This window comes from Osmerus eperlanus, chromosome 2 (assembly GCF_963692335.1).
Source record: "Osmerus eperlanus chromosome 2, fOsmEpe2.1, whole genome shotgun sequence".
NCBI classification, from domain to species: domain Eukaryota; kingdom Metazoa; phylum Chordata; class Actinopteri; order Osmeriformes; family Osmeridae; genus Osmerus; species Osmerus eperlanus.
The window spans coordinates 16,778,440-16,805,973 of record NC_085019.1 but is presented as its reverse complement, the minus strand read 5'-3'; the positions used below and the strand labels follow the sequence as shown (position 1 = coordinate 16,805,973).

Below are 27,534 nucleotides of genomic sequence, written 5' to 3'. Positions count from 1 at the left end.
CCTGGAGACGGCATTGTTGTAGCACTCTGAAATGCACTCTGATGCAAGTTCGTTGTCAGGGCCAGGTACATAAACAAGTATCACAGTTATTTGTTGGAATTCACGGGGTAGATAGTGTGGACGAAACGACACCACCATAATGTCATAGTGGCGAGAGCAGTGCCTCTCACGAACAGTGTAGTTTGTTGCCCACCTGTCATTAACAGTAGTGCTGTCAAACGATTAAAATATTTAATCGCGATTAATCGCATCAATGGCATAGTTAACTCGCGATTAATCGCACATTTTTATCTCTTCTAAATGTCCCTTGATTTCTTTTTGTCCAATTATTTTTTTCTCATTTTAATGCTCTTATCAACATGGAAAAGTGGCTCGGATTGCTTGGTGCAAATGTTTTTTTAAATTGAAAACAACATAAATCGCCTGGCTTTGACGAGGGGGCGAAGAATTTGCTTCAGCTGTGTGCTTGGCCATCAAGTGGTATTTAAGACTGGACGTGCTGCGATGATAGCTCAGTTCACAACGACAAAACACACAGATCTTTGGTCTTGCCAATGGAACCATTTGGCAACTTTTGAAAAGTAAACTTTCCATTCAGAATCTTATTGGCATCCATTTCGGCGTCTCGCGCTCGCCATCCACTCAAAACGTAACGTTAGCCTACTACTCTTTAGCCTGCTCGCAAGCCCAAACAAGTGAGTGTGGCGTGCCTGTTGTTTTGTTTCCGGTCTAGCTAGATCCGGTGTGGTGTTGTAGTTTTTCTAACGTCAGTAGTTTTTGCAACAGCATGTGAAAAAAAACTACAACGTTTGCTAGGCCAAAAAGAACGTTAATCGCGCGTTAAAAAAATTGACGTCGTTAAAATGGGTTTGCTTTAACGCCGTTAATAACGCTTTAAACTGACAGCACTAACAGCCATGCAAAGACCGCCCCCGACTGATTTCTCTGTTCTCTCCATGTCCCGATCATAGCGAATTAATGTGAACTTTGTCTAATGCTGATGGCTAGCGGCTCTGAGAATGGCAAAGAGGAATGGTGACAGGGGGCAGCCCTGTCGGGTTCCCCTATAAATTTGGAGAGGTGGGGAAGCTGTTTGGTTGGTTATGACAGAGGCTGTGGGTTGAGCATATATTATCTTCACCCATTGCCTGAACGTAGACCCAAACCCAAATTGTTCTAGTGCCTCCTACATGTAAGGCCACTCAACCTGGTCAAATAAACGCTGTGCATCCAAGAAAATAATAACTGCCTCTGTAGAGTGTTTACTATACAAGATAATGAAAAGGCGGTGCAAATTAAAATGCAGTTGTCTCCCTGGCATAAATCCAGTCTGATCTGGGTGCACGACACTACATATATATTTCTTGTGATAACGAGAGCCAGAGACAGTTGAGAGTAAGCTGGAATCTAAAAGAAAACAATCTATCCTTGAATAAGATTTGTGTATTGATGAGAAAAAAAGATAAGTCATTTTTTGAGGGATTAAGGAATCGCCAGACATCTACAAGGTTGTAGCCCTGCATTAAGCTGTTGAGAATCAAGCTACTTTTGGATTTATATAACTGTGGTCGTTGCCTGTCTGTCAATGGGTCCATTACACAGTTAAAACCACCCATATAATCACCTTAGACCCAGAGAGATTGGGTATAACCCTAAAAAGGGCTAAGAAGAATCCAGGGTCATCAAAGTTAGGGCCATATGTTGCCTCATGTTGAAATGTAGCTTTTTTTATGTATAAGGATAGCAATAGACTGAAATATCTGTGATGCCCATCGTAGCCTTAGAACCTTTGCTGCACTTTTTTTATATGCGTTTGCTGGAGAAAGCATATATCTGCTTTAAGTGTTGTGTGCAAAAACCTTTTCCCTTTTAATGGGACTGTTCATTAGGGATGGAACCAGGGCATGACATTAGCACCCGCCCACCCGCCAAATGCGGGTAGAATTCGGCTGTGGCGGGTAAAGCAGTCACTCTTACTAGCCACTTTGGCAGGTGGAATTCTACATATCTCTCGCTATATGATTTTTTTATTGTAGTCTTCTCAAAACACATAATAAATACACTTCTCAAAATAATAAACTCATTGCAGGGTTCTCAAGCCTCACGCATTGACCGTGAGACACGCATTTCAACCAGCACGTATCGTTTCCCCCTTTGTTAAACAGTCTCGGTCACCATACGTTCGTTGCTAAGCAAAATAGACGCGTGAACACATGCGAAAGCTCGTCTCATGGGGCTTTTGATAAAACTTGAGGACCCTGCTCAGTGCAAGGCAAAGATGTGTCGGTAACATAACAGGTGTGTAGGAAAACCCGGAGGGCAGACAAAAAAGAGAAAAACTGGTGATGAAAGTGAAACCGAAAATAAAGAGACTAAAATAATTGTGTTGTTTATAAATATTTAACTGGACAAAAAAAAATCAGCTTAGTTCATATATTTTCAATACATCTTTACACCCTGTTACATACTCTTTTTGTCTTTGTCTTAATCGGTTGCATATTTTCATACAGAAGGAGCTTTACACACTTATAAGAGCTGAAGATTTGGTGACAGTGACACATACATTTTATGTGGTCTTGATTTTGGGTGTTTACAATGGTCATTTACATTTGAAAGGATTGTAAATCTAGTTCTTCAAGTAAATTGTAGCAAACCGTAGTCAACTTTAATCAAATAAAACTTAATTTCACAACAACAAAATTGTGGCTAGTGAAATTGCTGAGTGGCTAGTAACTTTGGAAAACCACTAGCCACAGTGGCTGGTGAGCAATAATGTTAATGTCAAGCACTGGATGGAACGGTACACTGAAGTCACAATTCGGTTCATACCGCGGTTCAGACATCAGTCATTTTGAGAAATGGTTCAAACCTAATAGGCTTTAATGTGACACCCCCCTGAAGTACTATGCACAGTTTCACCTTGATATGTTAAAATATGACTGAATTACAGCTGTTTGAGCTTGGACCAAATCTGACAGTGCTTGCCATAGGAGAAAAAGTGCTTTTTGGAGACTCCAAAATGACCCTTGGTAACCATGGCAAAATACTATATCCATACTACAGTGTCCTAGTATCGGTTAGATCAACCCAAAGCTATGTCCTAGTATCGGTTAGATATGAGAATAGATAAGGACTTGAAGTCCCTATCTAGTCCCTATCTAGTCCCTATCTAGTCCCTAGCAACTAGTCCCTAGCAACTAGTCCCTAGCAACTAGTCCCTAGCAACTAGTCCCTAGCAACTAGTCCCTAGCAACTAGTCCCTAGCAACTATCTAATACGAGCATGCGTCGTGCGTGAATCTTTTTTGGCATTAATTTGAGCGCAAGATAGTTTTTGGAGCTTTATGTTAGGTTGGACTCATTGTTATATTTGCTGAATGTATTTAGCTATGAATATTATTATATTTATCTTGGACATATTTGTGTAGAGAATTGATACTTTTTATTTTTTACTGTTTAACATGGCAAAAAAATATAATTGTAGATTTATGCGCAGCGCATTGATTCTCAGCCCCTTCTTGTCCCGCTCGCGTTCTCTCTCTCTCACTCACTCTCGCGCTCTGAATCAATGTGCGGGATGACCGGCTTTTTCCCTCCCAAAAGACGGACGGGAAACAATCCGGAGTATACGAACAGTTAGGCCCAATCCCAATGTCCACCCTCACAGACTTTGGGGCGCGTACTCGCTAAGTCTGTAAGGGCTTGGGACTGTCAAATCGTCAAGTGTGCGAGGGCTTTTTCGACATTTTGAGCCCTTTATGCACCCTTTTAATAAGTCTGCATTTTTGAGGACTTGAGGGCAGGGGTGGGGAACTTTTTTCTGCCAAGGGCCATTTGGATATTTATAAAATCATTCGGGGGCCGTACGGAATTATCAACTTAAAAATGTGCCTGCTATATTTGGTCAAACATTTAATTAACTCACCCCTAATGTGATGGCTGGAACTGCTTCTCCTTGTTGAGGTTTGTGATGTTAGCTGGCAGGGCCGGATGCAGCCTGCTTTGACTGGGGGTGCAGGGAAAATTTCTGGGGGGGTACATGATTACGGAAAGGGATCGTATTGTTTTTTATATTGCTACCATTTTTGAGACTGCTTATCGATCCGAGTGTTAATCAGGCGCGGAGCCAGACATTCGGGGCTTATCCCAAACCAACAACGTATTCTGGGTTCGATTTGCTAGAAAGGAATTCCACAGCTAATGCCAGCGCGCAGAGCAAATTTTTTTGGTACATTGGTACGCGATGCTGCGCGCCTCCACGGTCCTCTTCCACATATTAAAATAGTGCTGCTGCCAACAAATAATGCACCTAAAAAAATATGGTCCTTGCAGTGCCATGGCGGGCCGGACCAAATGATTTCCGGGCCGGATGTTCCCCACACCTGCTTTAGGGTCCATGAAAAATAAGGTTTCTAAAAAAGCATTTTTATAAAGTATTTTCCTAAATGGATTTAATGCATATTTTTACATTTGGAAAAGTGTGTTTAAGCAACTTCCGTTATTTAAATAACATTTCAAAGTGCTTAAATTACTTTTTTTACTGTATTTTTAACTTCACCACCAAAAATGTCAGGTGGCGCAACCAAATATTTGTCAATATTTATTTTAAGTAAAGCATCATAAAATGTATTCCTAGATTATTTTATTTTTTTAATTCATGGCAACTGGAATGCAATACTATGCCATAACTACATACAAATGTTTTTAAATTGTGATTTAACAACAATGGGCCTCATTCACCAAATGTTCTTAATAACTAATTTGTTCTTAAATCCCACTTACGCAGTTTTCACGAAGATTCTGGCATTCACCAATGTTTTCTTATTTGGGATTTGTTCTTGGGTAAGAACAGAATTTACGCACACCCAAGAGCACTCTTACACACAATTGAGAGCTGACATGTTTGCGCAAAATAAGTAGTTATATATCCGTTCTATTATTATATGTTTGTTTGTTTTAATAAGTACACTTACACTTTGGCTCATTTGTAAAGCACCTTGAATTGCCATTGTGTATGAATTGTGCTAGGCCTATATAAATAAACTAGCCTTGCTTTGCCTTCAATTCACATCAATTATGTTAACGGGAACCTTGCCATCGAATAATAAATGACTCATAACGGTATTTATATGCCCAAAGTAGGCTTATTCCGCACACTAGGACAACGTCACACAATGGCGTATTTATTGCTGCTGCAAAATGTTGCTGATCGTGCCCTGAGGAGGGAACGCATCTTCCGTGACCATACCGATTTATTTGCAGAGAGTGACGAATACCTGTTGGGACGCTTTAAGCTACCAAGAGCAGTCCTCATGGATATTTGTAACAGTCAACTGTCTTCTAGGCTATGTTTTGAAACATGTTTTTTTGCCTCAGAATTCAGATTAAAGTTAAAGATCCTGTAAAGTAAATTCCATGTTTTGCTTCTAAGTACATTATATACGTGTGAAATTAGTTCCTGAAAGCATGTGCAAAGCGCTAAAACTTTGTCGCACTGAAATGTGGAGTTAGACTGAAGAATAGTCTCTCCCGTTTTCAGATCAGGTTTTAATGGGCGGAGCCAAAAAATGCCCTATCTACGTAATTTCGCCCCATCTATGTCAGATCACTGAATGGTTCCTCCTGCTGTACTGTTATTGTAGCTTACATCAGCTAGCTAGCTAGCTTCAGGATGTCTCCCACCACCCGCAACTGCATCTTCCCTGGATGCAAGAACTCCAGCTGCGCTGCAACGCCATTTAAGTTCCCTGTTGATAATGAAAGGAAAAATAGGTTGATAGATTTTGTGAAGAGCCACGCTCATGGAAAGCTTCGGATAAACTCCAACAGCTGCCTCTGCGCCACTGACCATTTCACGGTGGACAGTTTTAACATGGACCAGAGACAGACGGGGTTCACCAACACACGGCTTCTCTTGCAGCGCGGAGCCGTACCGAGCATCGCCCCCCCGGCCGTTCATCCTCCGGTCGCACCTGGACCATCCACCGCCGCCAGCAGTTCATCACTCAGTTCTGTGTGCTTGTTATAATTATACTAGATAACTTTTCCAGAGGTATCTTTGCTATAATTAGTGCAAACCGCTAACTTGATATTAGGCTACTCGGTGTAGAATGATGGTATTTTGGTGAAATGGTAGCTAATGTGCTAGAAGTAGTTGGAGAGCTCACTGTCTGCTGTCTGCTGTAAATGTTTACTCCTGTGTTACAGCTCAGGGGAATATTTCATTTATATGCATCTGTATCAGGGATGGAAATTAATTTTTTTGTCCACCGGCCACTGTGGCTGGTGGATTTCAAAATCTACCAGCCACTCTGTTTTTACCAGCCACTTTCTTGTTTTTAACCGACAATGTGTAACTGCATGTGAAAATTAATACTACAAGATCTACAATACTTAAGCAGTTTATTTAATCTCAGTCTCAATGAAACACTGACACTTTCTCTTTTATACATGCACAAACCACGAACTGATACATTTCATTAAATGAGTAGGGCAGATTAAACAACAAACTAACATTCCTCCACCCATCCTCCCCAATCCCAGTACAGTTCACTCCTGCTCATCAGAATCAGATTCTGAAGTTTCAGAGGTGCTTTCCTGAGCGTTCTTCCACGACAGGGCGAACAGCACCCCGACGCAAAGCGGAGGGTTGTAGCTTCGCTCTGAAGGGGCTTATTTTCCCGATAATGACAACGGTGTTCTATACATTATCCCGCTTATTACACGGCTACTTGCCCAAAAAAAACTTAACACAGTGTGTCTTATTACAATTTATATGTTACCATTCGTAGTGTTGATCAGCAGAGAAATAGTTCGCCAAAGACGTTGAACTTCATAGACGTTGAACATTCTTTAGGCTTCAAATCAGCTGACGTCGCTAAGCAACGGAGTACGCTGGAGTTGAAAAGTTACCGGACTACTTGCGGAGTGCTACGAAAGACGTGAATCCGAGGCAAAAAGGCCACTTCTCTTGACAGCGGTCAGTTATACATAGCAACGGTCTGTTATCGAAAAATAATTGACTGCAGAACGTTGGGAAGCCCCATTCAAGTGAATGGGGCATTCTACAGCATTAAGAACAGCCGTGTAATAATTTTATTTACCCGCCACGGTGGCCGGTAGGTGAAACGAGTTTACCCGCCACAACACAAAATCACCCGCATTTGGCTGGTGGCGGGTGCTAATTTCCATCCCTGATCTGTATGTTTCAATCATTGAACAAATACATTCTAATTCTATACCGTTTTGTTCGGCTTGACGTAGCGTCCATTATCTGGGTCGTAGGTAGCTTACTTGAGGCGGCGCTTTTCAGCGAGGGGGGCCGAGCTTCAGCTCCTTCAGGCGACACGCCCCCCCAGTCTCCAACAGAGAAGACTGCTGATTTTCTTACGATTTCAAAGCCTAATTGAACATACTTGTCGGTGTTTTTTTTTCATTTGAATTTGGATGGGTAGTTAATAACACATTATTCTGTGGTGTGGGGAACTTGAAACTCGTTTTTAATTCCACTTTACAGGATCTTTAAACCATTTCTTTTTCACTTCTTCCGTTAAGTGCCCTTCTCCAGATACAGCGTTCACTGCATGAGTAATTGCATTCCATGCATCGGTTTTATTTACTGCTTTGTATCCACCGCTGACGCTATTAAATATGATGTGTTGTTTGTCGCTAACTTCTTGCAGCTGTACCTCCACTTCAGAATTACTAACGTTTTTCTGTCTTTTGTCGAGGCCTCCACCGTCTTTACCACGTCTTTTTGACATTTCTCTGAGTGTGCACATGGCCCTGCCATCTCATGCCCTTTTATGGGAATTAACGGGGCGTTTACCTATGCTAAATAGGAGCAACGAGGCACAAGCTTTCAACTTAACCCTCGTGCTGCCTTCGGGTCACATGACCCAAAGGTTCATAACGAACCATCGTTGTGTTTACCCAATTTTACCCAATACAAAAACAAATAAAAATAATTTTCTTTTAACCTTCGCAATGTGGGGGGTCTGAGACAGCCCAACGGTTAAAAGAAAATGCTTCACTTTGTTTTTGTATGCGGTAAAGTTGTCGCAATACGACGGTGGGTCACAATGACTGATGGGTCAGAACGACCCGAAGATAACACAAGGGTTAAGACATATTGGGATTCATCATTCTAAGACCACACCTGCGAACAATTCTGCTGTTAGGGAAAACATCATGAATCTCACACAGACTTTTCTTAGGAACTTTCTTAAGAACAAATGTAAGAAAACTTACGAGGCCCAATGAAGTCATGTTTGACTACTCATTTCTAAACATTTTGAACTATTTGTTAAACACTGGTAGAGGGCTAATATCCCTTTTCAGGTGTGCTTACAAAAGTCCCAGCCTGCATGAGTTAGTGTGACGTGCCTCATTAAGAGGCTCTGGCTCAGATATCACTTTGAGCAAAGTTGTGTAGTAAAAAAGTATGTCAGCAGGATGGGGCCAAGTGCAACTTATTAAAAAAACTTCCATCCCCAGACTGCTTTCATGCCCAGGCCTCTAGAGTGCGACCAAAATTTGTATTTGTACAATTTTTCCTAGGTCGCACCGGTGCACCTAACCTCCTCGCATCCGCTGCCTCTCCACGAAAGAAGCGTTTGTTCTCCTTTGACGGAACTCACACTCATGGTTGGATCATATCGTGGTCTAAACCAATCAGAGACAGAGATGGGGTGGGTCTTTGCCTCTGATTGGCTGTGGTCCAGATATTCCTGTAGGCCTACAATGCTCCGTGCTGTTTGATTGAAATTACGACCTGAGCGCCAGAGAATCAGTTACGGCAGACCTGGGCTTTGTACGGCCCGCGGGCCACAACCGGCCCACGGGCTGTCCCAATCCGGCCCACGTGAGGTAAATCTAAAATTAAAAATAAAGAAATGTGTTGAGTGGTAGTAAATATGTAGTCCTGAAAGACTACAGTGATCAGGCGATTTATATATGTGCGCTTGCGCAACCTCATCGACAGGAGAATTAGCTGTTGGTTAGCCCTCGAAAAGCTACCTCAAAATACCGTATTTCTTCAAATAAACGCTGCAGCGTTTATTTAATAACGTTCATTTTTGGTGTGGCGTTTAATTAGTAAGAGAGATTTTGTGAATTGTAGCTGCAGTGCAGCCATAGACAACTTCGTTGCTGGCATTGTGACAAGTGAATCATGCTGCTAAAAACGCAGGTTTCCTTTACTACCGCTGACCTCCTTGTTTATTCTTTGTTTGACTGAGTGCGGCAAGTCCCTTTCTCATTGGCTATCAATTTGGTGTGCGTTGGTAGTACAACTGTCTCATACAAGTGTTCTACATTGTGTAGAAATCTGAAGCAGCATGCCAAAACGTTCATACACGTTAGCTTTCAAACAGAAAGCTGTGCAGAAAGTTATGTACATTTGTAATAAATACTGGGGTTGAATTTAACCAATTAAATAACCGTTTTCAGATTTTTTTGGTGCGGCGTTTATTCGAGGGTGGCGTTTTGTACACAACGTTCATTTTTGGTGCGGCGTTTATTCGAGGGCGGCGTTTATTCGAGGGAGGCATTAATTTGAAGAAATACGGTATATACTTTACTGCTTTTTACAATTGGAGAAAATGATTAATTGCCCACCCCTGAGTTACGGAGCTGAGCCATGGAGCTAACCCATGGAGCTAGGATTTTGGTGCTAGGGAGAGGTGTGGCAAGCTGGTTTAGCCACAGGGCAAGAAGGCCAAATTAAAGTTGTTGGCCATCTGAAGGGCATGCGACAGCAAGGGGGGACCCGCTATAAGACTTTGAGCCATAAAATGTTAGGTCTCAGTTCAGGGAAGCACTTTTAAACAGTAGCACTTTCTATTTTTAAATGTTTTATTTTGCTTAAAGTGTTTTAGTTTGGCAGCTCAGTGAAGCACTTAAAATATTTTTTAAATATATATATATACAGTATAATTATGCTTCAAATAAAAAAATATTTACCTAAACCTTTGTTCTTGTTTAAGATCATTTACATAATATATATGAATGTATATGGAGCGTGATAAAAAGGTGACCTTGAAATTCTGGCGACGCAAGGAAAAATTGGGGTGCACCTAAATTTTGTGCTGGTGCACCTAAATAAAAAAGTTAGGCCCTGATGCTTAGTGCATTCATCCACCACTTCTTTGAGCGAATATTTTGTTTTGTGTTCCAAGGACATTGATTGTACCTGCTGTTGTAATTGTATCTTGAAATCATTTACATCAATAGAATCACACAAATCTTACCTTTCCAATGATATATGGCATGTGTACCAATATACAGTAAACAAAGCAAGTTCATGCACCACATAGTTTAGTACTTAACAATCTGCCTTTCAGTTTCGCCACCTGACGCTAGTTGTGCCACATGACTTTTGCAACTAATTTCTAATCAAACAGGCTTCTACCTAAATTCCTGTTTTAGCTTTTGCCATTGCTAGCAAATGAGTATTTTATTCAGATTTTTTAAAAACATTTTATAGTTGTCTTAGACTGCTTATTTGCACGGCACGTTGTGCCGCTTGACATTTTGGAGGTTTGAGACGCCAAAGCATAAAATTATATTTATTATTTGAATGTATTGAAAATGTATTAAAACTGATTAGGCTTTATAGAATAAATTGATACATGTCATGAATTGATTACATTAAAAAAAGGAAATAATGCACTTGGACAGAATATGCATGTCATGTCATTGACCCTTTAGTTAAGGGAATTGCCCACGATTCACAGCGTTGTGACGTGAAACACAAGGGGTACCAGGGGAAGCCCGGAAGCGGAAAAAAAATCACTGCAAACAAGCCTCTTAAAACAAGAATAAGAACCGTAAACAAGCATGCATGGAAGGAGCAACCAACCCTGACGTAAACATAGTTAGAAATAAAAGTTAACATGTAAGTTCTAAAAAATACAAAGCTCACGGATGGTTAATACAGCCAGAACTGTGTGTAGGTTGTGTTTTGATGATAAATTATAAATATGCTTTATCAGATTTGATCCAAATATATTACTATTTTGCCGATAATGCAGCAAAGTGCTGTCCCTTTCCAATTCATAACATTTTTAGCCCTCGCAGCCTCTTGCACTCAATCACTTACATCGGTAAGACTTGGCTAGCCTGGCCAACATGGGATATCTGTCATTGTTAGCTTTCCACCACAGTAATGGGTTTTCTTCCTTGGCAAGGCTCTTTTCGCCAAAGTATGTGAGGACTTTGTTCCTCACTTGGGTGTGGACATCCTGAGCTTCACCTGCTCTATCCTCTGTGTGGCTTGAGGTGTTGATTCAGTAGATGTAGTATCGGTGGAGGTAACACTGCAACTGCCATGCTGCCGCACATCCATCTTCCTTCTCTCTTCAAATGCTTTTGTTTGCACTTTAGTTTGAACATGTAGGACTTCATCAGGTGAAAGAAACTTCAGTTTCCTAAACCTTGGGTCAAGGACCATTGCAAGAATCACTGTTTGGTGCTGGGCTGACTAATAGCCAGCACTATGGGTGGACTTCAAAAGCCCCTTCACAAGTGGAGGTATTGCAGATATTGTTGCATATTTCTGTACACTCATGAACACAGTGACACATTCAAAAGGCTTTAAGACTGTTGAAAGATCTTCCAGCAGGCTCTACTGGTCTGGTTTCAGATCCAGGTACCTTTTGCCTATGTGTGACAGAGCTGTCGGACAGTGTTGCTGTTACAGGCCACCTTTGCTCAAGCAGTCGGCTTATCATATAGAATGTGCTATTCCACCTTGTGCTTATGTCTTGAACAAGCCTGTGCTCAGGTGAGGGCATTTGTTGTTGTTTCTCTCTGAGCTTACTGCTGGCTAGCTAGTTTTTCTTAAAAATGTTCTACCACACATCTTGCAGCCCCGACAGCTTTTTCAGTGCTTGGATGCTTCAACGCAGCATTGATCACAAGTTGCAAGGTATAGCCAGTGCAACAGACAGAGGACCACCCATGCTTCTCCTCCAGGATATTTGCTGCAGCCACAATATTGGCACCATTGTCATGGACGATGGCAATGATTTTGCAAGGAGGAATTTCAAATCTGACCACTACCTGCTCCAACCACTCTGCAGTGTAGATGCAGTATGTCTGTCCTGCAGTGGCGTGGTGGTGAGGCAGATTGACTGCATGTTCCAGTCATCTGTGATGTAGTGGCATGTAACGCCAAGGTAGGCTTCAGTTGCTACACTTGTCCATACATCAGTGGTGAGAGCAAGTTTGCTGTTGCTGGTGTTTATTGCAGTCTTCACTTCCTTGAATGTCTCTTCATATTTTCTCTCCATAAGCTTTGTGAAGTGGGTCCTGGACCTGAGGCCTCATATCAGTGACAAGCATGTTGAGGTTGAGCTTGCTGTGGTGTACATGATGCATTTCCCATCAAGAAGCCTCATGGTTTAGTTTTTTTCTGGAATCAAAAAGATAGTATGTGTAATGGCACAATTTACATCAACTCAATACATACTTATATACAAACTTGTTGTTTTAGTTAGGCTACTAGTTGTGTAAAGGTAAGTAACCCAAAGAGCATACAGACAACACACACACACCCAAGTTCACTTGAAGCTTATTCATTAAATTATGACCATCATTGTAGTAAGTGCAAGTTAAGTTCATTTATACTCCACAAGGGCTGAATGATTAATTGCATTTGTGATTAATATCGCAATGGGACAGAACGTGATTTTGTAATCGCAATGGCTGCGATTTTACTTTGGTCATGTGACACGCGAGAGTAACGCAGTTTGCAGGCGAAGGATCAACTTTGCACGCTACACTGTACCTTGACCTGTACGATCATGGCCTCAGGCTCGACAGAACCTGAGACAACAGTCACTTTGCCAATTTTGCCTTTTAAAAAAAAGATGCTGCGCAGTGTCAAGTACTGTGCGAAGCCTGGCTAACGTTGCTACCTAACGGGGCAACACCACCAACCTAATTCGGCCCCATAAAACACCACAAGCCATGTACGATGCATAGCTGAAATTCTGAACACCAGTGTGTCAAATAAGCCAAATAACACCCGACAGGATCACTGATCGAAATGTTTCAAAGCCTAACTCAATGTAGCCTACTACAAAATTACTCAAGCAGTAAGCGTTCATCACAAAATATATGATACCCCCCGGCTAACACAGTTACGTTGCCGCAACGTAACTCGATGACCAAACATACGTTGCCGCAACGTCTTGGGCGACGTTGCCGCAACGTCTTGGGCGACGTTGCGGGACCGTGCATCTGTGGGACGCCAGAAGGTAACCGCAACGTAATCTTGTGACGTTGCCAGTCTGTAACCGCGGCCTCCTAGCAACGTAATTTTGTGACGTTGCCAGTCCGTAACTGCAACGTTAATTAAGTAACCTATATTTCTCAATTCTACTGCTTATATTGGGGCGGTTCATATGCAAACCTCATTTGCCCCAAATGCTACTTGTTCTTGTATAATAGGCTACATGGTAGCCTACTTTAGGAGGACTATGTTTGTGTGATGTGTAGCCTAACTCAAGCTAATCATAAACGAGGCAGCATTACCATGTAACATTCAGTCATTTTATTTCAAACAAAGTGCCAAACAGTGAATTAAAATCTTCTGCCAGTCCCCGCTACAGGTCCTGTCTGTTGGCCCTGAAAATGAATCACAAAATAAGTTAGTGTCCTATCAACATAATTGCATGTGTGAAAGGGGCTATACAAGTCATAAAAAATCACATCTAAAATAATATACATCATCAAAAAAATATTATGGGATTCTAGTTTTTTGTCACATAGCCATGTGAAAGGTTGGATATGGAAGCTGCAATCATGATTCAGTCACCTTGCTTGTTTTGAATGGGCTGCCGGGGCGTGTTTGAGTGTCTCCGCTATGACGAGCTCCACAGCCTTCTCTCCCAGTCCCGTCTTCCACTTCATCACAGCGTCTGCAATTAGAAGTCATTAACTTATTGTCAGCACCAATTTGAAAGCTGCGTATACGCCATAGTTTATGGCATCTCCAAACACCTACCCCTCTCTTTTGGAACTCCAGCACCTTAAGGCGCTCCTCAAGTTCTTGGAGTTCAGCCTGTGTTTGGGCCACCTGTAGGTCCATCACTGGCACCTCTTCAGTGTGTCTGCCCTGTAGTCGCCTGAATAGGAGAGCCTCTCGCTGGTTCTCCTCCAATGTCTCCATCTTCCGGAGGATAACCTGTAATGTGTCTGTAATTACGGACAAGTAAAACGAGTTTACAAGAGTTTGCATGATTGGCATACACTGTGGTTCTTCTAGATTAGCTGTAACATTGATGTAAATAACAAATGTTACCTTGAATGGTCTTTGCCCAAGATGGTACATCTGAATGGGGTATACAAAGCATTAGTATGACAACATTTGTTGTTTTGACAAATATGTTTCCCCCACGATCAGAACAACTTAGGTACGCCTTACAATGAGTTGGCAATGGTTTGAGTATTTTTTTGAGTGTCTTATATTTGCACTTGCCTGGCTGCCAGCTGTTTTCCTGGACCCCCAATGGGTTCTCCTCCACCAGATCAGAGTTGACACCTAGGGGTATGGCATTTGGTGATGCAAAAGTTTTAAGTCATGCTTTTGCTTCAAAACATAGCCTTTAGGGTTGCCATGGCTCATACAATTATTGTAACTGTTATAAACGGTCATTCATCACTTTACCATAATTTCCCAGGGACACGGTGCTAGGCCGTGTGACGGTGGTAGGATAATCTGTACAGAAATGAAAGTGGAATGTATAAGGTCATATAAGGTCCTTACTAAGGAGTGACAACGCAGTTTTTTATAACGCCATATTGCTGTGCATGCCATGACCGACTGTGATCAAAACTTGATCAGCCATGCGCTAGCTCCACAGTCTTTGAAAATTCAGGGCCAAATAAACTAATTTGGAACAAGGTTTTCTAACAGTTTTGAATGTTTATTTTCACTGATTCTTTTGTGGGTGATTTGTGAGACATACACTACTGTTCAAAAGTTTGGGGTCACTTAGAAATTTCCTTATTTTTCAAAGAAAATCACTTTTTTTCAATGAAGGTAACATTAAATTAATCAGAAAAACACGATACATTGTTAATGTGGTAAATGACTATTCTAGGTGGAAACGTCTGTTTTTTTATGAAATATCTACATAGGTGTATAGAGGCCCATTTCAAGCAACTCTCACTACAGTGTTCAAATGGTACATTGTGTTTGCTAATTACCTTAGAAAACTAATGGATGATTAGAAGAATTAGAATGCCAAAGGTCTCCAATGCTGTAATTGCTACAAATGGAGCATTTTTTGACGAAAGCAAAGTTTGAAGAACAAAATTAATATTTCAAATAAAAATAATTATTTCTTACCTTGTAAATGTATTTTCTATTCATTTTGCAACTTATTTGATAAATAAAAGTGTGAGTTTTCATGGAAAACTGTCTGAATTGTCTGGGTGACCCCAAACTTTTGAACGGTAGTGTATATGCATTTTCACTATTTCAACATAACTTTTTGGATTCTCTATTAGCCTACCTCTAGCTAGCGAAATCCTAACGTAAACAACGTGAATCTGATAGCAGATAAACAGGCTAAATAGCCTACATTTCAAACCTATACGTAATAGCATGCCCCATTTCAATTTCTGCAAATACATTTATACATTTAAAACTATTGGAAATGAAACTCTTAAGAGTCGCTTACCTTTTGGTCTCATTTAACAACTTTGTATTACAAAATTATTGGAGCACAAATTTGCATTGTGTGTCATACAGCTTTGGTGTGCTATACAAAGAATGTTTGCTTAATCATGTTACACATCACAATTGTTTGCTTTTGTACATGTTTATAGTAAAGAATGAAAGACTAAATTATATCAGTGAAGTATTTTATTTATTAAAGCTATGTTTCTGCATATGAGAAAATTGATGACCAATGACATGCTGGGGCTGAGCTGCACATGAATTACATGCATTGTCTACATTTATACGTGCTGGGATGCAACATTTAATATTGTGTGTGATTGAAATTCATGTAGACTATGGCTACATTACAAAAGTGTCAGAACTGAGAGCAGTCCAGTGTGATCTCTCCATCTCTGGATAAACCACTTATAATGCACTCGAGATCCGTTGTCCTACGACCAAAGAGCGACGTAACAGCAATGTTACCCATGGTACCAAAATTAACGTATCCAGCCGACCAAGGTACGACGTTGCGGCAACGTTGTCTACGGGACCAAAAATAACGTAACCAGCCGACCAAGGTACAACGTTGCGGCAACGTTGTCCATGGGACTAAAAATAATGTAACCAGCCGACCAAGGTACGACGTTGCAGCAACGTTGTCCATGGGACCAACTTGGCAACATTCCCTTTATAACGTTGCTACGACGTTGCCACGATTGGCACGTTGCCAGAAGGTAACGTCGCGGGTTATCATCTGAGCACTTACTGGCAACGTTGCCGCAACGTCATGTGTTAGCTGGGTTACGTAGAAGCCGAGTGGGGAACGGTGCAACAGAGAAAGATTTTGTTGTCTCAGCCGGAGAAGATAATGTCATTCGATTTGGATGTGATTCTTATAATACGCATATTCATTTTTCAACCCAGCACGTTAGCATGAGCGAAGTAGGCCAACTCGCGGTTTTCAGGTGGTAGGCTACATCATATTTTGACTAATAACACCGACAAAGTAGGCAATGGCAGAGTTTGTAGTTTGTCAGCCAATTGTGCTTGTGCAAAAAAACAAAACAAAGCGCAGATTAACGAAAGGGAAAACAATAACACCTTTTCTTTTAAATTATATATTTTTTGAGTTGCTTTATTTGTCTTAAATAATATAATCTACAATTTCAGCAATGGTGACACAAGCGGGAATCAGATCTCACACTGCCATACGGCACCCCGACAAAAAAAATCTTAGTTGACCAAGAGCATATCGACCAGAAAATCGACAAGTCGACTGAATGAGGACAGCCCTACGACATTCGTCTGTCTTTCGACTCACATTTACTTGCGGCCATATTTTGATTTTTGTGTTCCGGCAACAAAGATGAACTTTGATGTACCACTTGATGTCTCACTTTTCGTGAGAAGAGTGGGTTATCTCGTTGACCCTTTGACACCCACAATGCATTGAGTACTGATCAAAACAAAAAACATGGCAGCCCACATGATCGGTTATAGCCAAGTTAGCTTGTCGACAGCTACACTACGATCCTATACCATATCCGATCACTGTGGATTCACATGTGAATATTTGAAATTGGGAACAGTAATGACAGTAATAAGTTACACCCCTAATTCGCAACAATCTATAAAAACATGTTTCATAATTTTTACCACAGTATCCTTGAATTCGTTTCAGGTACATGTCCAGGAAAGGGTACAAATCACTTCACTCTCACGTTACATATCAAGGAATATCATTAGCACAAATATTGAGCCATAAAACATAACACATCAAAATAATTTACAACTTTGATGCTGTGTAGGGGTAGGCAAGGCTTCCATCAATATTCCAGCAAAGATGTACAGCATGTTCGAGTTGTGTGATGTACTGGCCATATTTAAGACATGATCCTTTACACAGGATCCACTATGGACATCCAGGATCATGATGGGCTTGGGATATCTGTGTCTGTTGTCTTGACAAGTCAACTGGCATTTATTGTCATCATATACTTACATTACACAATGAAACGAAACAACATTCTTCCAGGACCAGACATAACCTAGACAACTACAACAACTAAGTAGAATTAGGTAAATAAAATTGGTCCAACAAGACGAGATGAAATTTGTGACACATGCCCCAAGACACAGAGGTTGGGATAGTTCAAGTCTTTATTGTCAGATGCACAGAACACCACAAGGTCAGACTGGGCACTGAAATTCTTGAGACAAGACAACGCAAGGCAACCTGGCATAACATAACATATAAGTACACAGAACATAGATTACATCCATGATAAGGTCAAATATAGGGAACCTCCTAAATATAAAGATAATACACAATACGTGAATGTAAGCATAATACCATATGTGGACATCAGTTTTTGAAGTAGCAGCCATATGCAAAAATATTGAGTGGAGTCTGATGATGTACAGGTGTGTGTGGGGTGCATGGGTTTGCCCACAATGCGTGTGGCTTTGCGGAGGCAGCGTTGGGTATAGATGTTTGTAAGGGAGGGAAGAGAGACCCCGATTATCTTCTCGGCTGTCCTCACTATCCTCTGCAGAGTTGCGTTTCGAAGCGGTGCAGTTCCCAAACCAGGCCGTGATGCAGCTCCTCGGGATGCTCTCTATAGTCCCTCTATGCAATGTGGTGAAGATGTGGTATGGGAGATGGGCTTTCAGCCAGTGCTGGTATCAGAGACACTGACTGTCTCCCCACCTTCAAGAAAAGGCTTAAGACGGCTTTGTTCCGGGACTACAACGGTACTTAGGAATGCTTGGCTGGACCTGATGCTAGTTTCCTCCAGGATCACAATGACTCTTATTGAGAGACTTGTTGCTCTTGTTGGTTAGTTGTAACAGATTTAAATTCTTGTACTCGCTGTGAAATATTTTACTGTTGATTGCTTTTCTACAGGTACACTCTTGCACTTTTTGAGGTTCATGTTGTTTAATTGTAACTTGTTTAACCTGTTTACGCTCCTGTTTCGCCCGCGAGACAAAAATGCTGCCTCCCCCTTCCTCAGTTACGACGCACTAAATTCTAAAAAATATATTTTTTAGACGCTACACATGTTATACATCGTTGGAAAGCTACGATTCTTGTGCTTCCATTGAAATAAACCAATTCAAGATCAAGTCGCAATAGCAAGCAAAGTCAACGTCTTTTTCCGGTGAACATTCCTTCAACAATGCCAAAGAAAAAAGTTGTACTCACCCTAAGTTGTTCAAATAGGTCCAGGTGTGCAAATCATGCCATCAAAACTTGATCTGCGTAAGTCCCAAGGGTTCAAAGTATCTAACCATGTAAAGTAATTCGTCCAAATACAATGTTTTACGTTCATGAATAGCCATTATCCTTTGTTTCATTATGCAAGTTAGCCGACGGAAGAAACAACTTGTTCACATAAAAGTGTTATTTTCTCCGATTTATCAACGGAGTATTTACAAAATGAAGGTCTCAAAATGTCCGTTGAACCCTCCCCTTTTGATTGACACCTTGTTCGACCCAATAGGAGCTTCCATGCCCCGTTGACAGCCCTCTAAAGCCAACTAGGTCTGTGCGTCCTGCCCCCCGCCCCCCCCCCCCCCCACACTGGTTCTAAACAAATTTCTCGAACTGGCTTCGACTGGCTCTGAAATTAGCTCGTTAGCCTTGTAGCTGACAGCTAGCTGAAAATGCCAATACCTCATTTGTATGCGTCTGTGGAGCCTTCAAAATAACAGTCGATTGCGCAATATGGTTGACAGAATCAGTGTTCTTTGTGCGCCAATCCTTGGAATCAGATAAAGCACTCCAATGTGTTCATGCTTCAGTTTTTGTGTTTCAGTATTACTAATTAGGGATTTAGCTATTATATATGATATTTCTAAGTACCAGAGATGGGCCAGAGATAACAATTATGAAAAATAATACCTTTTTATTTGACCTTGACCTTGGTTACAAAGGGTCATTTTGGAGTCTCCAAAAGACCCTTTTAGAAAATTCCTGGATGTACTCTTATAAAAACATGTGTCAAATATGAATATATTGTGGTATTATGTTTGACTTTTGATTTGAATTGGGTAAGGCTTCAACCTGTGGTCCAATTTAGTCTTCCAGATAATACCTACCACCTCTAGGCCTATTCAGGCCTCTGTTTTCAAAACAAAATCTAGGCGGAAATAGAAATTTTCACTTTCCTTGTGTTCAAGCTTCTATTACTCAACACTAGAAGGACTGACAGGGGTCCTGACAACAGGGGACATAACTTCAGAGTGTCAGCTTTCAAAAGAGATCATTTACATGCATGTACTCCAAATGGTTCAAGAACAGCTTCCAATTTACTTTGGGTATGCTGTTTAGGCGTTTTCAGGCAAATTTAACAGGAACATGAAAAGGTTAACTACATGCTCTTATGGTTCTTCCCTTTGGCACTTATTTGGGTTTTCACAATGTATGCTTCATGTTTTGGCTGCCCGCAATGTTTGGGGCTATCTCGTTGTTATGATCAGTGACCTATGCACTTTTGTAAAGCTTGCTTTGGATAAAAGCGTCTGCTAAATGAATAAATGTGAATGTACACCAAGGAATTAGGTGCTCGACGGTTTAGTTGATGTTCAGCAGGGATGAGTCGCTTTGTGCTAACCTTACTTGCTCTGCACACCTGAGAGAAGGCCATGTAGTACTATACATGGACAATTTGCAGTGCAACCCTCTTTCAACATTTTCTGTCTCTTGGAACGGGGCCTGTGCGGGCCAACATTCACATTCACCTGTAAAATTAGAAAGGGAGATGTTCAATATATAGAAAACAGTCAACAGCAGGCGGTCAAATGGTATGACAAGAGGTGTGTTCATTACCCTATGAAACATTAGTCTTACATTACCGTCTTGTCATTTCAATAGGTTGTTATATTGAATAAGCATAAAGTCTGGTTTATTCTACATGTCGTCCATCAAGTAGCCCTAGCCTAGATTTTCCAAACGAATTACACTTGCCTCATTTTTGCAATACTTGAACTGTGTCCTGACAATAAATGTTCCATCAACACGGAAATGAATGGCAGTAGGTGGTAGCAAGAGATCACAAAACATAGCCATCAATTTAGAATGGATGCCTGCATTATTGTTTGCTCTAATTACACTAAACATAGCAAGTTACTACGCACTAGCTAGCAAAAACACCACATCGTGGAAATCAACAATAGGTCATGCTTTCATCTCAATATCATGCCACAGGTATATGTGTATAACTTGTGTGTATAAATAATCTACTCACCAGAAAGGTTTTCCCAGAAGACTAAAAGCCAACCAAAAATGTTTGGAAGTTTCCAGGCAGTATGAGCCTGCTTGATCGCCTTTGGTCGAGAGTCATTTTCCAGTCTTGCCTATGGCTCAACTTGGTTGACAATCAACAGTTGTTGATGATTTACGAGGCTATGTTACGTTGTTTGTGTGGACAGATTAAAACGAGTACAAAATAATGCAGGTGCATCTAGTCAGACTAACTTGCTAGGATTGTAATGCATCGTTTTATTTTCCTTACTTATTTTGTGAACACGGGCTGTGTTGCCAACTCAGTAGGTTTACGAGATGGAAGCCTGATAGAGAAAACAAAACGATGCATAGCAATCAAGTTAGACTGACTGTATGTATCTGAATTGTGTATTCGTTAAAGTCCGACCACACAAACAACGTAACATAGCCTAACAAATTAGCAACAGCTAACTTGTTGATTAACACTTTACTACACTACGAGCTAGCTAGTTTGGCAAAAACCGAATGAGAAATACATCACAAGAAGGTGGGATAAACAAAATAACCAATGAATTGAGTAGTCGTCACTAATACACGGTGCAAACTAGGTCAATTTCAAATGCGAACCGAGAAGTGCTGAAATTGTCTGGAAATTCACACCAAAAGAACTCACGCTGTGGGGGAAGTCAGGAAATATAGAACTTGCGTTTCAAAGGGTTAAACTTCTCTGCAGTCAGGTCGAGACCCCAACCTGATAAGGACGACCCGATGAGGATGACGAGCATGCAGATGAGCTTCCCTGAGACGGTTTCTGACAGTTTGTGCAGAAATGGGGAGTCAGGTGGCTAAGCGGTGAGGGAGTCGGACTAGTAATCCGAAGGTTGCCAGTTCGATTCCCGGTCATGCCAACTGACGTTGTGTCCTTGGTCCTTGGGTTCCTCCTATCCACAAGGTGATACCACTTCTCCACTTGGATTTGACTGTGCAGCTCAAAATACTTTCTCAAGCGTGAAGCAAATACTGCTCCACACATCTCTGCTTTAACGACCCCCTTTGTGGTCCAACAGAGTTAACTTGTCAGACTTGTAGAGTCTAAAGCCAAGTGGGCCTTTGTTTGACTCCCACCTTAGGTACATCACTGCCCCATAGGTATCCTCACTTCCGTCAGAAAAGGTAACTACCAAGGGTTTAGTTGTCGAGCCAGAGGGGGTCAGTGCCCTTCTAAACTTGACTTTGCCCAGTTGTTCATACTCTTCGAAGAGCTTATTCCATCATACTCTTCGAAGAGCTTATTCCATCCTCCCTAAGTCCATCTGAGAGCGCTGTGTTCCACGTGTCTCTGGCCGGACAGCTTCCTACTTTTGATTCTTGGAAAGCTCTGCATACCAAAATCGCTCCCTTTTGCTTTACAGGAGCCACCAGGCCGATGGGATCATACAGCCCTGATACTTGGCTGAGAAGCTCTCTTCTTGTTAGGGGAATCGGCGTCTGGGTTCTGATTTGCCCCTGCAGAAGGTCTTGACCGAGCTGCATCTTTTTCCTCCTTTTGGAGAAATTGATTCCCACCATGACGTGGAGCTTGTCTTCTTCCACAATGTAGCCCAGACCAAGTGCCTTGTTATCATCATCACACATTTGGTTTGGTAGGATCAATGTCTTTCCCCTACTCTCCTCTACTTCACCACTGTCCTCCTTCCTCCCACTTTGGCCCGACCGGACCCAAGGCTTGAGCTCAAATCCACCAGCTTTCAGGATTCTTTCCATTCTTTGCGGTGATGATTTCCAGCTGGTCGAGGCTGTTGGGGGATGTGAGAATGTCATCCACATAGCTATCTTCCTGGAGTACCCGCCTCTCTTCCTTGAGGTGGGTAAAGGGAGGAAGATTACATTTACATTTAGTCATTTAGCAGACGCTCTTATCCAGAGCGACTTACAGTATGTACAGGGACATTCCCCCGAGGCAAGTAGGGTGAAGTGCCTTGCCCAAGGACACAACGTCAGTTGGCATGACCGGGAATCGAACTGGCAACCTTCGGATTACTAGCCCGATTCCCTCACCGCTCAGCCAACAGACTCCCACATAAGTAATACTAATTAATTAACTAACTAATACTAATACTAATAAGATTAGCAGTCTCACGCATTGCTACCTGTGCAATGCACCCAGCAGGCTTGTCACCGATATTCACTCTGGTAATAGCATTCTCTCCCAGCTCCTCATCCTCGGAGTCTCGCCAGAGGAATCTGTGTAAGTGCACTTCGCGGTCCTCCAGCCAGACTGAGTTATACATCTTTTTTATATCTCCCAGAGCAGCATAGACTCCCATCTCTGAATCTGAGGAGAACAAGTCCACACAAGTCTCACTGGGGTTGTGACAGAGTGGGGGTTTGGAGCAATAAGGTGACTCACATACCACGCTGGTCCCTTCCAGTTGAGAATGTCGTCTTCAGACAATTTCATTGCATCTTTCCGGTTTACCATGTCACGCACCTGAGCCGTATAGGCGCTTTTCCATTCAAGTTCTCTCGATAGCTGTCTCTCTGTCCTGAAAAACGCGGCTTCAACCGTCCTCCTGTTATTTGGTAGAGATGCGGGGTCTTCCAACCATGGATAGCTTGCATGCCAATGTGGGTCTTTGCTGTGGCTGTCTCCTGTGACATAGTAGGTCCTTCCCCCTCCGCCCACTTCAATGATTGTCTCCACTCCAGTTTGACTTGACACTAACCCTAACTGACTGGTTTTCGGACCCCCCCAATACAGTAAAACTGCACTTTTTAGAGTTGCCTTTTATTGTGGCCAGCCTAAGGCACACCTGTGCAATAATCATGCTGTCTAAAAAGCATCTTGATATGCCACAACTGTGAGGTGGAAGGATTTTCTCAGCAAAGGAGAAGTGCTCACTAACACAGATTTAGACAGATTTGTGAACAATATTTGAGAGAAATAGGCCTTTTGTGTACGTAGAAAAAGTCTTAGATCTTTGAGTTCAGCTCATGTATATGTATATTTAATTCTATTCTAATCCCACTTAGTACTGCTAGTTTATGTACCCTTAGTATAGATAGTCCACATATTAAAATTTTAGGTCCCTATATGTTTATTGTATGCACCTTCCTGCCAAAGCAAATTCCTTGTCTGTGCAAACTTTCATGGCGAATAAATCCCATTCTGATTCTGATGAAAAATGGGAGCAAAACAAAAGTGTCGCGTTTATAATTTTGTTCAGTGTATTTGTGGAAAACTGGCTCACATAAGTTTACTAGAAGTCAGTAACAACGTCTTTGAAGACTCGGGGATCATGTGACCGGCTATCCACGCTTTATGTAGGGAAAACCACCTTGCTTATACACTCTAATCGTTCGGATATTGAATTGCATTGATTGCTTTACAGGACTTATGATCATCATTTGATAGCCCTCTCATGGTTCATTGCTTTAATCCATCAGTCCCACCACAATACTAGTTCAACAGCAAAAATACAAGGAAAATATAGCTGCAAGCAGCAATGGCGGATTCCTCCTAAAATAAACACTCATTGCTATGTTTTACAACCAGAGGATTGACCAGAAGACTAAAAACTGTTCTATCAGAATAAGAAATTAAAACAAAAACATGCCTCTGACTGGTTTTGAACCTACAACCCTTTTCTTACCAGCACAACATCTCAGCCAATTGAGCCATTCCCAGACCTGGACTTTGCTATGTTCAGTAACTGCATAATAAAATAAGACGTTTCTCCAATGGCATTTCCAGATTTGGTCCAACCTCAAACAGCTGTAATTCAGTCATATTTTCACATATCAAGGTGAGACTTTGCACGGTACTTCAGGGGGGGTGTCACCTTAAAGCCTATTAGGTTTGAAAAACCATCATTCAAAATGACATTTGATTTAGTGACACAAACATATTGAGGCAATGTGGACATTTACATAAATACACCCCTTTCAGCCATGTTGTATTTGATTCATTTTTCCCAAGTAAAGTTTTTAAATTCTACACATCTGTACACAATTTCAAGTTAATTGGACCTTTGATTCAAGACAAGAATCATTTTGAAGGTTTCCACTGTACAGGAGGGGTGGGCGGGTATACCGGTATGAACACGAATACCGGTATGGCGTTGTGCCATGATATGGATTTAGCCCAGCTCTGCTGTACAGCAAAATCTATCATGGCGGACCTTATGGGTCACCACTGTATGGTTTCCCATGATAAATAAGCATGTTAATCAGGTTTTAGACATTTTAGACTGATGGGGTGGAAATACCATCACTTTGAAAATTGACAACTGGGGAGTGGCCTGTAGCGCCACCTATGGGCAGTGGTGGGCCATTTGTGGTGTGGTAGTTACTCATGGCTTATACTTTCAATGTTTCAGAATTTGGACAACTTTTTACCATTGTATACAAAATTGGAAATGCAATAACACTAATATCCACAAGGGCCTTCGGTAAAAATCAAGGTGAGGGTGGGGACAGGGTCAGCCCACCCTTTTCCGAAAAACTTGGATGTGTGTGCGTCTCCCCAAGCTCGCGTGTGTGTCAAGGGCCAGGATGTGTCAAGGGCCAGGATCAGAGCCATAGAAAAAGAGAGTTGCGACACGCTTTGATCTCGCTGACACGTGATCACGTGGTTCATGTAGCTCGCTGTAGTTCCAAAAAACCCACTGCTGTCAACCGGTTTGAATGGTTTTAAATGAAGCTGGCCAACGGAAGTCGCTTTCTCAGGCAAATGATGAATGAAACAGGCTTGGTTAAAGAAATCCGATATTCTAGCTATCTTCAGCAGACTCGTATCTACAAAAGGTAGTCCTCCCTGACGTGTTTGGTGTAGAATGGAGTGAAATACAACATTGTGAACACTCACTGCCAGTGAAACACAGGAAAAAAGCTAGAGCTTTTTTGTCACGTGGTTCCGGTAGCTCGCTGTAGTTAAACAAAACCCCCACTGCTCAACCTGTTTGAATGGTTTTCGGGGGGACAGACAGCAGCACCATCTCGATTCACGGACATTTTCGGTATATTAACACATAATGTCAATTGGTTACTGGTGTGTTGTATCATGTATGTCTGATACTTTATTAACATGTATGTATTACATGAACTTATACATAACGCAGTATTGTGAAGCAGAGCTAGAAATGGCTATGCTAGCTACCATACTGTAAACTGTACTGTACCGTACTGTACATACCAAACAGTAGCCTAATGAGGACTATATTGTTCCACTTAACGTTTAACCTTAGACGGTTGAAGTAAATGGGTCTTGTTAAACGTTTTTTTATTCATCAGCCCACTTACAATTTAGCCTACCACATTAACAACACTTATATTTGTAGTACTTGATGCAAGTTGAATCTAACCATTATCACCAGCAACTGCTCAATTTAAGACAAGAAAGGAGTTTGGTAAATAGAACAGAATAAACAAGGCAACCAACTGCATTCAATAAAACATTTTATTGTACAATATGTCCTGTGTTCTTCCACTCCTTGTGTTTGTAGTGATCCGGTGATCTTCTGGCTATGATACATGTACAGCTAGCTAGAGTAAAAGTGTTGCTTACGTAGACCTACAGTCTAGCTCCAACTGCATTTAGAATCTAACAAGCTTACGATAAACTTTAACTAAAGCTTGCTATATAAAATACTACTAATAACAATTGATATGTGGTTGTCGAAATATGAAAAAATGCAGGATTTTCGTGAATTTACCAGCTAACTTGCTTCGGACCCCTTAATCTGCAATTCATTGTTGCTAGCTCTACTAACTAGGCTAATAAGAGCTATATATAGAAGACTTACTTTGTATGCCAACAAACACCAATAATTAGAACTAATTTGACAGACTATAAGCCAACTGACTTCTGGTTATGATACACGTGCTCTCTAGCTAGCTTCAGTAAAAGTGTTGCTTATGTTAGATGCTAGACCTACAGTCTAGCTCTAACGCTAACTGCGTTTCGAATCAAACAAGCTATAATCTTACGATAAACTTTATCTAAAGCTAGCTATATGAAATAATACTAATAACAATTGATATGTGGTGGTAAAAATATGAAAAAATGAAGGATTTTCATCAATTTACCAGCTAACTTGCTTCGGAGACACTGAAAATGAATGGGGTTGAACGGTGGAAAATGCAATGTTTGGAACTACAGGTCGCATGTGACACGCTTTACTTCCGCATTCCTCGATAACAATGGGAGTCTATGGAAGTGTCGCAACTCTCTTTTTCTATGGCTCTAGCCAGGATGTGTCTGTGAGAATTTGGCGCGCGCGCTGTGGAGCAAGGGAGACAGTATTTTGGAGGAAGCCATAGCAATTAGCCATGCATGCACATTTCAAATATTCACAATAATCTACTTTTCATCTTACATTCAATTATTTTTCAGATTTGTGTACAAAACATTGTCAAGTGTCATGGAAGTTTTTGAGAGAATCAATCGTTTAAGCTGAAGTCAGGTGAAGTACAGAGTTAATGTTTATTTGACGTAGATTTAAACATAATAACGTTATCAACATAACATCATCGACACACAAACATAAGACAATAACACAAAGACAATTCCATACAGCTCCATCTAGCATTCTAGAATGGAACTGGGAGAATCCAGCCCACCAGCACTA

General features: G+C 41.4%; 1 protein-coding gene across 3 annotated transcripts in view; it reads left to right on the top strand.

Annotated features, from left to right (window-relative positions):
- The window catches only part of taok2a (TAO kinase 2a), a 110,223-nt gene that overhangs the window by 10,661 nt on the left and 72,028 nt on the right, over positions 1-27,534 (top strand). The window lies entirely within an intron of this gene.